The following is an 11,544-nucleotide window of genomic DNA, read 5'->3' as shown; positions in this document are numbered from 1 at the left end:
GCCTATGACTTGATCATTTTTTATTACGATAAAAGTAAAGACAACTCAAGATATATTTTGTGCCCCCCCTTGAGTTTTTTCTCTTTCCCCTACTGTACTCACGCGACATTCATGAGGTTCACACGTCACGCCGCATCAGCCAATAGAAATACGTTTGTCGTAGTTGGCATGGCCGAAGCTCCTATGCGGACTTTTAAAGCTGATTATCTCAATTAAAAGTTAATCTTGAGCTCTTATATTTCACGTGTATGTTTTTCATTCATGTAGTTTTGGCTTTGCATAAAGAAAACCAAATTTTAATTTTCAGAGTTCCCTACTTTTCGGTATCTTCTAACTCTAGGGTCATCAAAGTGATTTCAAATACAAGTGGATCTGATTATTTTGTGAGAATTTTAATTACTATGAATAGCAATTACACTCAATAGAGATTTGAAGTTGCCGAAAAGACATAAAGATGCAACAACTGTTACCTACCCTTGTTATTTCTTCCCCGTGAATGAATCTGTTTAGAAATGTGCTAACGTCGATAAAGTCATCATTTTAATAACTTTAGTGGTTTTAAAAATTCACAACTAACTTTTTCATGAACATTTGTATAGTCATCTGTTTTGATTTAGTTAATGTTCAGGATTTCTCTGTTAGATAGTGAAATAAAGTATGATAATTACAGATTCAAACCGTCCCAGAACTTTTCCGCCACAAACGCGCGCAATGTAGATTAACTCGGCCTCGGAGCCTCGTATTAGTAAGAGATACGCGAGGAGAGAAAATATGAATCTAAAGATAGGAAATACCTCGCAACGGAGTCCGAAAGAAAACACTCCGACGGTCCAACGTGATCGTGGACGTTATTTACCGCAGCAAATACCATAGGCTAATTTTATTTTCAATTGGGCTTATATTCCTGGAGTTTGTCTCAATTGAGCTTAAGCTTCGGTAGTTAGATCTCGTCCGCCTCTATGGTCATTACATTGCAGGAACTCCCAGTAGGTTGCTGCGAAATATTTCTGCAATGCTGTGGCAACATATATGGTTTACAGAGTATATAATTTGGTAAAAAAATCTTTTAAATGGAAAATGTGGTCTTATATAATAATGATAGGTTGATACGTTGATGGAATATTTCTCAAATACTGTTGACAGAGAATTGACCGAAACAATTTTTCCAAGCCTAGCAAATATAGAGAAACATTTTTGAAAAATAATCTACCATCCCCTCAATCACATTTGAAAAAACGGAAACCAGCAGATGCTAGAGAGATTTAGGTGTATATACATTTAATTATGGTTTGGACATTAATTAAAAACCTACCATTAGATCATACTTTACAGGAAATGTACATCTAGAAAAGGAATTTTTTCAACTAGATTACTTGATAGTGTCATTATGATAGTGTCATTATGGGGGAATGGTGTAAAATTTGACTATTTAGGAGCAGTATATATTAGATATTTACTAGAACTTGACATACAAATTATCGTAGGGTTTTATTATGGACATATGAGTCCATCAATACATCAACATCATATTCTCATTAGGGGAAATAAAAAATGACTACTTTAAAAAATATTCTTATTCATAAACTAATGTAGGCATCAGAACAGCATATTTTACAAGAAAAAATGTAGGTACTCAATATTGTAATTTTCTTCAGGATCAAGAGCAAACACATGTATCAATCCTAGGTAGACTCAGTAAATTCAATGCCTCACACATAGAACTCAATAAGGGCACAAAGTCGACATGAGAAAATCTGAGAACAAGATATCTCTTTCGATATAAAATACATTTATACATTTAAAAATAAAGAAAAGTTCGGAATAACTCACATAGCAAAAAATAGTGTGAGAAAATTCTCAAATCAAGGTTATAATAGTGAGAAGACAACCTATGAAAATATTGGATTATCTGCAAATGAAATGGTACCAACATTCCTGGAGGAGTTGGGGATGCCCAAAAAACAGCCTAAAATACTCGAAACTAAAATTGTTGTTACTTCATCTTGATTCTTTTCTTCGGTGACTTGACGAGTAGGAGGCAGCAACCATTCCAATCTTTCTCCTAAGACTGCTTGCAAATAGGATTTAGGATTAATAAGGAGTATCAGTAAATGCCAACATTACAGCCATCAATGGGTCCAGCCCACCAGATCCAATTACCTCGTCGGGAAGTGGCAAAAAAAAATTCCGAAATATCTAAAATTGTGTTTTGGGGGAATGCAAACTTCACGGCGGATGTGTTGTAAGTTACCAAACCTTGTAGGAGTCGCAATTTTAATGGAAAATCGGTAATCGTTAATTACTCGAAATTTGTTCGAAGTATGGATATTTAAAGATAGCCAAAAAATTGAGAAAAAATCTAGTATCATGCATTTCAAGGAATTTGGCCTACGATTATTGCAAGTTGGTCAATAAATTCCAAAGTTAGGCCCGTAAGAAAAGCATTGGAAATTTTTTTAAGGTTAAAAAAAATGCTTAAAATCAAAATATTGCTAAGAAAACCACAACAAAAAAATCAACCAAAAAATCTTGTACCTTATACGTTAAGGACCTTTTCCTACAACTATTGCAAGTTGGTTTTAAAAAATTCCAAAGATAGGCCCATAAGAAAAGCATTGGAAATTTATAATAATTGTATAAAATACTTCAAATCTAAGAATGGCAAAAAATTTTGCAACTATAAATCAGCCAAAAAATCTAGTTTCTGTCAGAGACAATTCATGTTCCTGTGACATTTATAATTAGGATATAAAAGGAAAAAGTTTTAGTCCCGTAGGGCTCCAATGTTAATTCGGATCGATATATCTCGAAAACCAATCGACTTTTTCGAGTTTTCGGATTTTTCCCCCCGATCAATATTTTTTCCCCACCCACGGTAAAAATTTCGTCATCCCAGCACGTCCGGAAGTGGTTGGGAATTTGTATACGTGAATCAGTGGTCAGTGAGTGGTCAATGAGGTATGTGTCACACATCGGGTTGTATATAATATAGATGTATATATTATAGATTGTATATATTATAGATCATTCCTAATACATAATGGGAGTTCTGGTGAGAAGCATATTCTCTCTAGAGATACCAAAGTGTTTCTATGAAAGAATTAATCTGGATCCAGTGTTAAATATGGTGTGGAGGTGGGAAATAATGGTGTGATCCATAGGGACTATAGAGGGGGAAAAAGATATTACTTTACCATCATAGCGACCTGAATTACATATTTTTATATCTCCAGACGATAGAATAAGTCAAATAATTTTTGAAGAAATAACTACGGACGTTAAATTTGTGGAGATCAATGATACAGTCTCTCAGACTAATTGAGGTATGGTTGGCTTAGGGAGTTCTGATCAACTATAGGCTGATATTAAAGGTATGAACATTTTTATTGGGCTATATAATAATATGTATATGTAATTGCTGTTGAAGGTGTTATCTAATCCTAACATGATGTCTACTACTGTGGTGAAAGGGATGCAGGAGACGAAGACTGCGTCAGAGGAAGAAAAGGAATATTCTATTTGGAGAAACCGAGGTGTCTGATGAAGGGAGCTCTTGTAGCTCAAATTCTTCAATTCTTCAATGTTTTGGCTACATTGAGCTCAAAATTAAATTTAGGATGAGCAGATTCAGTAGTTTCATGTTAACTAGCACCTAAGAAAAAAGAAAAAAGACCTAAACTCTGATTAGATTACTCTGAAAAAACTTGTCTGAAGCTGATTTTTGTGCATAAGAACTTCAAGAGTTTGAAGAAAAACAGAAATTTAATATGCAACAATATATGATAGCCTTATAAAGACCATTTTTGTAGGACAAGGGGATGGTAGATGCCACTGGAAGACCTCTGTTAAAATATAAAAAAAAGGAACAGGGGAGGAAGTATGTGAATGAGAATACCAATGCAAGTGTGAAAAGGTTAGGTCATAAGGGAAATGCAGTGACATCTGCATCAAACTGATTATAAAAATTTTAACCAGTGATGGTGATACTTATGAGAGCATTTTTATCACAGACCAGGGACTGTGTGAGAAAAAGCGATCGCCTTTTTCAGTATTCCATTAACTATTATCAGAAAATATTTGCTATTAAAATCCCTATTGTCAAGCCTGTGATGTCTCCTTGCTAGGCAAAAGTCTACTAAAGGACCACAAGGCTGGGAGACTACTCAGGTTCACAGCATAGTGTGAGGATATTGCTAGGGATCTTCTTTTGTAAATCACATACATATTCTGCATTTAAGCATGGTTTATTTAGGAAAAACAATTTCCTAAACTCTTCATTAAAATAAAAATACAAAAGGCAACTATCATTGTACTCATGATAAAACAGTAGTACTATACAAAATGAATTCACATCATTCAAATAAACAAAAGCCTTTTTGAAATAAATAACCTGAAGTACTATTCCACCGAATCTTTCATTGCCTTAGGTTATTGCTAAGTGAATAGTTCAAATGAACAACTGACTAGAGGAGGAAGAAAAAAATCAACTCAAACGGCCAATAGTGCACCACCTACCCCAAGGAGCCATTATTTCCTTTTCAGAGGCTTTCATTTCCCTAGCAATGCGCCAACTCCATCACAGAAATTTTCTCCAGTTTATCTCAAGCAGATTACAAATAACACATTTGAATGCCCTCACTTTCGTTGCTATCGAGGTCATCATTATCCCTTTCAATGTCAACTATTCCAAGCGGATTGTTGTCACTACAGCCACTCGCAACTCCCCCTCCCTCACGGCTTATGTGCTGGCCACCTCCAACAGCACCACCTTCCTCACTATTACTCGAAGTGGTGGTGGTGTCATCCAATCCATGACCACCTCGTATCCCACTGCTGCCACAACCATCAACTCCAGCACCACTGCCTGGAGGAAGTCCACTGCCACCACCAACTCCAAGAGGAACTGTGGTGGATGCCGTACTTGATGTCATTGCTGCCCGAGCATACTCATCCGTGTCAATGGACTTGCAGAAGTGGATTGCATACTTTAGTTTTTCACGGAGAACAGTCTGCAAAAAATCAACAATAAAGAATGAACTCATGACGGATTGATAATGATGTACATTCTGTAATTTAGGTAATAAGAAAATAGGGCAAATATGTACGCCACTGTACCCAGACGGCACAGAACCCTCCGTATCTAATTCGTATGTACATAGTACCCATTGACTAAGGGGATACTATGCCGCTCCGTCGCTTTTCGTCAATGGATAATTTCCGTTCGCGGCCTGTCGACGAAGCGCGTACGCAGCATGTGAATGTCCGCTACTAAGCACGTACGATTGGATACGAAGCGCGCATGAACACGGCACTCAGGCTAATCTCAATCGATTAGGTCGAAATTAGATATATCGTAACTCGCACGATCGAAAAATGTATCGAACGCAACACAATCGATAGCTACCGACCGTAGCGAGAACCTTGATACGAATCATTATGAATTGTAAGTTCTCAATAGGTAAATAACACCATATCATGAATTCTAATTACCATGAAAGACTCACGACCGACAAAGTTTTTGTCGGTTGTGAGTTTTTCATGGTAATTAGAATTCATGATATAGTATTATTTACCCATTGAGAACTTACAAAACTTACTCGGCCACTTAAATAACTCTGCGAAAAATGAGATTCTCATGGCTAATTCACGCACCCCCAGCATCCAGCATTGTTAAGTGGCTCGTACTTACTTGGAAACCTTGAGATGTTAATGAGAGTAAATTCTTATTAATTTTGACACTAAATAAGACATCACATAGCCCACGAGCATTAAAAAGCTTACCCTAAAGCCTGACGAAATAAAATTTTTAAATAAAAATTGCCGATGAAACAGGATTGCTGACACATCTGCTATTAGTATGATCGAATTCATCAAAATGCAAGCAAAAATTAACGTATAGTTCAGTCTCAGCTACTAAAACTTACCCATATCAGGCGCTAAAGTATTTAAAAAATTATTTGGTATGAGTAAAAGTCCCTAGGTCACTGCAGTAAATGTATCAACCTATTAAAAATATGAAAGTCCTGCCAAATCACCAGCATAAACACTTGTAAAATAAAACATGGCATCTCTTAGATCACACCTCCGATTTTATACTTACTTTGCATGAAGTCACCACCGCAAGAAATTTTAAAGAGGCAGGAAAGATAAAAAACCCACAGAAATACAATACATATATTATGTATTTTCTATTGTCAACCACAATAATATTTCCAATTTTCTCTTCTATCCCACATCTAATTTAGCGAAACAATTACTCTTATTCTCTTTCGAATAGAAAATTATTTAAAAGAGGACTGGTCGATACATACAAACTATCGTCAATACTTTCTCCGATGAACGTCCACTATCACTGCACCAACTTGCACAAATCAAATCCACATCCACAAATATGTCACTTCTGCCACAATGTCTGTCTTCTTGGCGACAGGTAACAGTGAAGCAATGGTACCTTCCTCCAATCTGGGCACCTTTAATTCAGCAAGAATTTTCTCCTCGTCTTCTCGTCCAAGGCCACAGATTATTTTCTGATATCACAAGGTGCGATGTGAAGCTCACACACCTAAAATTAATAAATAATAAAATACCATGTAACTTATTAGGTCAAATCATTTCCAATTTTTGGTATTTCTGCATGAGAAATCAAATTACTAGGCTCGTAAATATAGTAAATATTTTTATGCCTGATATTTTTATTGTTTTAAACTATAGCATAAGATAATTTGAAATGATGAAAGCCGACGTGTAATACGCCATAGGGCAAGCTAAGAAGCAATACTCGATCCTATAAACTTGGCAGCTTATTCCTAGTTTCTCCTTTAACCACACGTTTACCGAATGAATTAATACAAAAAAGACAACTAAAATGCAAGAATTTTCAAAAGAATTGCTGCTACAATATTTTGAATCACCATTTTTAGTACTGAATAGTTCGGGATGTTGATGCATCAACATCCCGAAGCCACTTCTAACTTAAAATTACATCCAAATAATTACAGCGAGAAAGAGTACATACCTCACAGTTTTTCGTAGGGGTGAAATCTTTTCTTCTTATCGCCCAAATGCACTTCTTCTTCAACTCAGGATCTTTTGGAAAGCTAAAAACTTGAGCCATGTCCCGGAGTTTCCATTACATCCCGACATTACACACACGGAAGGCATTTTTAACAAAAATATCTCACAAACACGTTTCTGAAGCCCAGAGAATGAAATTAAAGAATAAGGGAAACTTCACCATTACCAGACTCTATTTTTCACTAACTTAACCACAAAAATCCCTGAAATGTGGTGAGACGTGACGTAAACCATGCCATCTCCAACGGCTTGTGAAGGCATGTGATCTTTCTAGGAGGATATGGCACGATGGCACCAGATGGCACCACCCGCGAAAGAAAATAGTCCCAGACCGAATACAGTTTTATCGATGAGATACAATTTTATCGATGCATATGAATTTGCCAGTCCTCTTGCATCTTTTTTCGTCATTAAAGGAAATAAAGAAACAAAACCTTCTAAGTAACTTCCTAAGCGCGATTTTTGTATCTTGATTGTCCACCCTCGTATTTAGGTACGAAAACTTCCTGTGCCGTCTGGGTAGTTAGTTAACCACGCTAGAGTAATGGCAAGGGAACAATATTAAGTATCCAATTAGAGTCCATTGAAATATTGATAACAAAGTTGCAAGAAATTTAAATCCTAAACAAAAAAGAAATTTTAACAAAGGTATGAGGTTTGAAAAATTTATGGGCACATTGATAGCTTACCTTACAAGAATACCTTGGCATCTTAAGAAGAAAGAAGCATGTGTAACTTTCAGGCAAGAAGTGATCTGGTGGGTTGTATTTATCCAAAACCTGTGTAGAATAAAATATTAACCATATGATCATCATACAAATTAATGTTTACTCAGCAATGGTGGAAATATTGGGACATCCTTTACTTCTCAGATACTAACAAAGATAGGTGTACAAACCTTCAATATAAAGTCTCTTCCTCTGAGGTCAGCAATAGTCCTTGGAAGTCGAGTCCTTCCCCAAACAAATCAAAGAAATAATGATCGCTCATGGTTAGTGAACTCCTCCATCACATCCCAGAACCACTGACCAAGAGGTGCATTTACATCAACACCTATAAAAGTATCAAAACTTTAGCTACAATCCCATTAAGCATCTCCTACAATGAAATTTTATCTAATGACTCAGGCCTGAAGTTTTCATCATTTACTGAAATTTTAATACCTATCCTTATATCCATGAAATACGAGCGCAAAAATGAAGCACAACAAGACATAACCATTTAATACATGAGTTATGGTGATCAGATTTTATACTTCCTCACAGAAGCATTGAATTCTCACAGCACTTAGGAAACTACTTTGACAATCAATACTACATGATTTCGTTTTAACTTTTTACACTGTTTTAAATTATGAGAGAGGCAATTCACAAGGCACATCAACTCCTGAGAAAGGAAGCCAAACTGAGCCACCTAACTTCCTCCATATTGGCATTCATTGCAACAAACTTCTCCCAGAATTTGGAAAATTGATGATGTGAAAGCCTGATTATTTTCCAAATGTTTCTGATCAACTTTTACCACTTTTATTCAAGAAAGTAATAACCCAGCTAAAATTAAAAATAATCTTATATTTAGAAGTTTCTTTCACCTTTATAGGTGGCAAAAGATTTTAGAAGACTCAAAGGTATGTCTGGAGAGCCACAGACAATAGTCTCCAATTCATAGCCACTAAATAAGGATAAGAGAGTCACTGGTACAACTCGTGCCATGCCTTCCCTAACAGCTGCAACTTGATCATCAAATTCATGGAGTCTGAATACTGTTGAGTCAGGAAAGATCGAAAGAAAGACAACAAAGGAAATTAGATATCATATGAGTCTGGTAAGAAAAATGAGGGAGATTATGACTATGGGTGGCTACTTCTTATCTTTATTTCTGATAAATTATAGCTCATATATTCCGTCATCATAAAAATGGAAAATATATATGCCATACAACAGGGAACAAACTTTACAGAATAACAACTGACCTATAATGCAAAGCAAGCTTGACATATTCATGTCGATGACTAGACGTGATTCTGCGATGGCGGGTAGACAAAGGAATCTCGTGGCCAGTGGATGATGGAGTTGAGAATGGCATTGCCAGACTTCTAAATGCTGCTTCATCGCCATCCATATCACAAATACACGTCAAACCTAAATAAAATGTAAAAATGTTTCATAATTTACAATATCTACATCTACCTTGGCTTGCAAGTACATTTTCATTGTACCATTTCACTAATTTTAACCATCTTCAGAACCAAATTAACCATGAATGATGCTTAACCTTACCTGGAACATAATCACCATCAACTTCTGATAGGTCTGCAGGCGTCAAGGAGAGTCCTGCTAATTGCTTTCACACAGGTTCTGCTAAGTTAAGACTTAATGGGCTTCCAGTCCTTATAGCCACACCCATTAAGACTCCTAAAAGGATAATAACAAATAGCCATACGAGCAATGATAAAAGTCAAGAAAATAATACTATATAGTATCAGAAAATTTTATTATATCTTAACTAAAAATTATCATATATTGTTCCAAAAAACATTTTTTCCCAAATTAGTGAGAAAGTAATGAACGATAAAAATGAGATCAGTTTATCTCAATGGGAAAAGAAGACACCAGAGATCCAAACTTAGATACCATATACCTAATAGCATACCTAAAAACCTGAACATTCTCATATGGAAGGGAGTATTAGCTTGTGCATTGAGAAGGAAACAAGCATCTCTTCCAACGGATGATGCATTGCCATTAGTCGCAGCTGCATTCACAGAGGTTGGGGGTGGAGCATAGTCATGGTCACCACGTGCATTGGGAGTAGGTACCAGAAGTGCAACGGCTCCTTCTTGTAATTCCTCATACATTTCTGCTATAATCTCACTGTACCCTCCTCCACAGTCATCAACACTTTCACCTGAGGGCACGACAGGCAAAATGTCACTTAAAATGTGGTTCTACACATGATATGTTAAAATAATGATACATATATGTTTTAACACAATGGTGATGTAAATACATTGCAGCCAAGAAAATAATCATCATTTTCAAATCGTATAATACATTCTGTTCCCAAAACTTGGAAACAAAAGACACTCAAGTATTGTCCATTTTATGTAACTATTTCTATTCCATTGATGATACAGTGGCCCCTACACTTTCATAAACCATTGACGTTAGTATGTTTCCCCACGATAACTCTATGGAATTTCGTACATGACCTAAATACAGTGGAATCAACATCTATCACTCTTCCAATAATTGCTTACCCATAAATTCTAGTACTAGGGATTTTAAAATTCCGGCACAGTTCCACAGCATATTATATGGAAAGCCTGATGACTTGTCATTAATATTTCATTAAACTGAACCAACTGGCTAAATGTATCAAAAAATATTACTTGTGATGTGACTAAAAATCAAAGAAGGTTGAGAATCAATTCTCATTTTTGGGAATATACATACCGACAAATTTTACTTTCCTCACACAATGAGGGAGTAGAAGAGCATCTCCGCGGAACTAGAGCTCCATCTTTGATATCATTTGACCAAAATCCTGAGCGGAAACCAATAGGGCAAGCCAATCCTCCACTTGATCTTGACTTTTGAACTTGGATTCTATTCAGTTCAATCACAGGGCCATGCTGCCTGTCTCTCACCATTGTTGCGTGCACCACCTGGAATGAAATATCAAAGTTTAATTACATTCACATAATATTAATCACAAAAATTTATTTACACCAGACATAACGGTGAGGAATATTGTGTAACATATTTGATTATATCACAGCACTTGTGGAAATATATCTGCTTCCTTACGAGGTAATACAGCTATGAGGTTATGAACAAGCAAACTTTTGGTTGGAAGCACAAAAATTTATCGCAATACAATCAAAAAATCCAAATCATCAGAGATACTCAAGATAAAAATGCTTTTAGGCACCTCAGGCAGGCAATTGTTTTCTCACCATTCAAACATTTTAGACCACAAATTCTTAAATCGGATCATTTAAAATAAATAAGCACCGGCCTAATGAGTCGTAGCCAAGCACTCACCTGAGTCAACAGTTAATTGCTGGGGTAAAGGAGGTCAGGGAATATGAGTACAATTACATACCATATTTCTCTTGAATATAGTCCCCCCACTAATTTTAGGGGGTTAAGTTTTGGGGAAAAAAAAGGTTTGAATATAGTCCCACCTTTACTTTAGAGGACACTACATTCAGATAAATATGGTAATTGCCACAAAAAAGATAGTGATCGGGTGAAGAAAACTCTCAATGACTCCGGGAAGCAATCTAAAATAACAGACTTTGCACATAAATGATAAAAAATTGTTTGATTTGCATAAATTATAAACATTACAAAAAATGAAAGGTAAAATTTGGATTACCCATGTTTCCTGATTATTAGTGCCCACTATCTCCATCATTGGCCCGGATAATCGGGATTTTGCCATCAGGCTATTTATAAATTTTTT

At 36.0% G+C, this 11,544-nt stretch overlaps 1 pseudogene; it reads right to left on the bottom strand.

Annotated features, from left to right (window-relative positions):
• Positions 1-4,278: 4,278 nt before the first annotated feature.
• LOC124160256 lies at positions 4,279-10,726 on the bottom strand (annotated as a pseudogene).
• Between the last annotated feature and the right edge of the window lie 818 nt (positions 10,727-11,544).

This window comes from Ischnura elegans, chromosome 6 (genome assembly GCF_921293095.1).
Source record: "Ischnura elegans chromosome 6, ioIscEleg1.1, whole genome shotgun sequence".
NCBI classification, from domain to species: domain Eukaryota; kingdom Metazoa; phylum Arthropoda; class Insecta; order Odonata; family Coenagrionidae; genus Ischnura; species Ischnura elegans.
Note: the sequence above shows the minus strand (reverse complement) of the source record. Positions and strands in the feature narration are given on the sequence as shown.